We start from the raw sequence: 3,964 nt of genomic DNA, 5'->3' as shown, positions 1-3,964 counted from the left end.
GTGTGGCAATCCTGCAGGGCTTCGCCAAGCACCTACGGGAGAGGAGGAGGTGTCACGGGAGGGAGGGAGGCGCCAAGGGCTCAGGTATGGATGCCCTCCCTCCCCTCCACTATATATAGGGGCAGGGGAGAGGGGGAGGCGCAGCCTTGCCCCTTCCTCCAAGGAAGGGGTGCGGCTAAGAGGGGGGGAGGAGTCCATCCTCCCCAAGGCACCTCGGAGGTGCCTTCCCCCTTTAGGACTCTCCCCTTTTTCCTATATCTTGGCGCATGGGCCTCTAGGGGCTGGTGCCCTTGGCCCATGTAGGCCAAGGCGCACCCCCTACAGCCCATGTGGCCCCCTGGGGCAGGTGGCCCCACCCGGTGGGCCCCCGGGACCCTTCCGGTGGTCCCGGTACAATACCGATGATCCCGAAACTTTTCCCGATGGCCGAAACAGGACTTCCTATATATAAATCTTTACCTCCGGACCATTCCGGAACTCCTCGTGACGTCTGGGATCTCATCTGGGACTCCGAACAACATTCGGTAACCACATACAAACTTCCTTTATAACCCTAGCGTCATCGAACCTTAAGTGTGTAGACCCTACGGGTTTGGGAGACATGTAGTCATGACCGAGATGTTCTCTGGTAAATAACCAACAGCGGGATCTGGATACCCATGTTGGCTCCCACATGTACCACGATGATCTCATCGGATGAACCACGATGTCAAGGACTCAATCAATCCCGTATACAATTCCCTTTGTCTAGCGGTATGGTACTTGCCCGAGATTCGATCGTCGGTATACCGATACCTTGTTCAATCTCGTTACCGGCAAGTCTCTTTACTCGTTCCGTAACACATCATCCCGTGATCAACCCCTTGGTCACATTGTGCACATTATGATGACGTCCTACCGAGTGGGCCCAGAGATACCTCTCCGTTTACACGGAGTGACAAAATCCCAATCTCGATTCGTGCCAACCCAACAGACACTTTCAGAGATACCTGTAGTGTACCTTTATAGCCACCCAGTTACGTTGTGACGTTTGGCACACCCAAAGCACTCCTACGGTATCCGGGAGTTGCACAATCTCATGGTCTAAGGAAATGATACTTGACATTAGAAAAGCTTTAGCATACGAACTACATGATCTTGTGCTAGGCTTAGGATTGGGTCTTGTCCATCACATCATTCTCCTAATGATGTGATCCCGTTATCAACGACATCCAATGTCCATGGTCAGGAAACCGTAACCATCTATTGATTAACGAGCTAGTCAACTAGAGGCTTACTAGGGACATGGTGTTGTCTATGTATCCACACATGTATCTGAGTTTCCTATCAATACAATTCTAGCATGGATAATAAACGACTATCATGAACAAGGAAATATAATAATAATCAATTTATTATTGCCTCTAGGGCATATTTCCAACAGTCTCCCACTTGCACTAGAGTCAATAATCTAGTTCACATCGATATGTGATTAACACTCAAGGTCACATCCCCATGTGACTAACACCCAAAGAGTTTACTAGAGTCAATAATCTAGTTCACATTTACCATGTGATTAACACTCGATGAGTTCTGGGTTTGATCATGTTATGCTTGTGAGAGAGGTTATAGTCAACGGGTCTGAACCTTTCAGATCCGTGTGTGCTTTACAAATCTCTATGTCATCTCCTAGATGCAGCTACCACGTTCTATTTGGAGCTATTCCAAATAAATGTTCTACTTGGAGCTATTCTAAATTGTTGCTCCATTATACGTATCCGGTATCTCTACTCAGAGCTATCCGGATAGGTGTTAAGCTTGCATCGACGTAACCCTTTACGACGAACTCTTTTACCACCTCCATAATTGAAAAAATTCCTTAGTCCACTAGTTACTAAGGATAACTTTGACCGCTGTCCTGTGATCCATTCTTGGATCACTCTTGTACCCCTTGACTGACTCATGGTAAAGCACACTTCAGGTGCGGTACACAGCATAGCATACTGTAGAGCCTATGTCTTAAGCATAGGGGACGACCTTCGTTCCTTTCTCTCTATTCTGCCATGGTCGAGCTTTAAGTCTTAACTTCATACCTTACAACTCAGGCAAGAACTCCTTCTTTGACTGATCCATCTTGAACACCTTCAAGATCACGTCAAAGCATGTGCTCATTTGAAAGTACTATTAAGCGTTTTGATCTATCCTTATAGATCTTGATGCTCAATGTTCAAGTAGCTTAATCCAGGTTTTCCATTGAAAACACTTTCCAAATAACCCTATATGCTTTCCAGAAATTCTACGTCATTTCTGATCATTAATATGTCAACAACATATACTCATCAGAAATTCTATAGTGCTCCCACTCACTTCTTTGGAAATACAAGTTTCTCATAAACTTTGTATACACCCAAAATCTTTGATCATCATCAAAGCATACATTCCAACTCCGAGATGCTCACTCCAGTCCTCAGAAGGATTGCTGGAGCTTTGCATACTTATTAGCATATTTCAGGATAGACAAAACCTTCCGGTTGTATCACATACAACCTTTCCTCAAGAATCGTCGAGGAAACAATGTTTTGACATCCTATCTGCAAGATTTCATAAATAATGCAGTAATTGCTAATATAATTCCAACAGACTCTTAGCATCGCTACGAGTGAGAAAGTCTCATCGTAGTAAACTCCTTGAACTTGTCGAAAAACATCTTAACGACAAGTCGAGCTTTCTCAATGGTGACACTCACCATCATTGTCTGTCTTCCTTTCAAAATCCATATGTACCTAACAGCCTTACGACCATCAAGTAGTTCTTCCAAAGTCTACACTTTGTTTTCATACATGGATCCTCTCTCGGGTTTTATGGCCTTGAGCCATTTATCGGAATCCGGGCCCACCATCGCTTCTCCATAGCTCGTAGGTTCATTGTTGTCTAGCAACATGACTTCCAAGACAGGATTACGTACCACTCTGAAGTAGTACGCATCCTTGTCATCCCACGAGGTTTGGTAGTGACTCGATCCGAAGTTTCATGATCACTATCATAAGCTTCCACTTCAGTTGGTGTACGTGCCACAGGAACAACTTCCTGTGCCCTGCTACACACTTGTTGAAGTGACGGTTCAATAACCTCATCAAGTCTCCACCATCCTCCCACTCAACTTTTCGAGAGAAACCTTTCCTCGAAAAAGGACCCGATTCAAGAAACAATCCCTATTGCTTTCGGGTCTGAATTAGGAGGTATACTCAACTGTTTTTGGGTGTCCTATGAAGATGCATTTTATCTGCTTTGGGTTCGAGCTTATCAACCTGAAACCTTTTCACATAAGCGTCGCAGCCCCAAACTTTCAAGAAACGGCAACTTAGGTTTCTCCAAACCATAGTTCATACGGTGTCGTCTCAACGGAATTATGTGGTGCCCTATTTAAAGTGAATGTGGTTGTCTCTAATGCCTAACCCATGAACGATAGTGGTAACTCGATAAGAGACATCATGGTATGCACCATATCCAATAGGGTGCAACTATGACGTTTGGACACACCATCACACTATGATGTTCCAGGCTGTATCAGTTGTGAAACAATTTCCACAATGTCTTAATTCTGTGCCAAACTCGTGATTCAGATATTCATCTCTATGATCATATCATAGATCTTTTATCCTCTTGTCACGACGATCTTTCAACTTCACACTGAAATTACTTGAATCTTTCAATAATTCAGACTCGTGATTCATCAAGTAAATATACTCAACATCTACTCGAATCATCTGTGAAGTAAGAACATAACGATATTCACTGCATGCCTCAGCACTCATTGGACTGCACACATCAAAATGTGTTACTTCCAACAAGTTGCTATCTTGTTCCATCTTACTGAAAATGAGGCTTTTCAGTCATCTTGCCCATGTGGTATGATTTGCATGTCCCAAGTGATTCAAAATCAAGTGAGTCAAAACGATCCATTTGCATGGAGTTTCTTCATGCA

The sequence above is a fragment of the Triticum dicoccoides genome, chromosome 2A (assembly GCF_002162155.2).
Source record: "Triticum dicoccoides isolate Atlit2015 ecotype Zavitan chromosome 2A, WEW_v2.0, whole genome shotgun sequence".
Taxonomy (NCBI): domain Eukaryota; kingdom Viridiplantae; phylum Streptophyta; class Magnoliopsida; order Poales; family Poaceae; genus Triticum; species Triticum dicoccoides.
Note: the sequence above shows the minus strand (reverse complement) of the source record.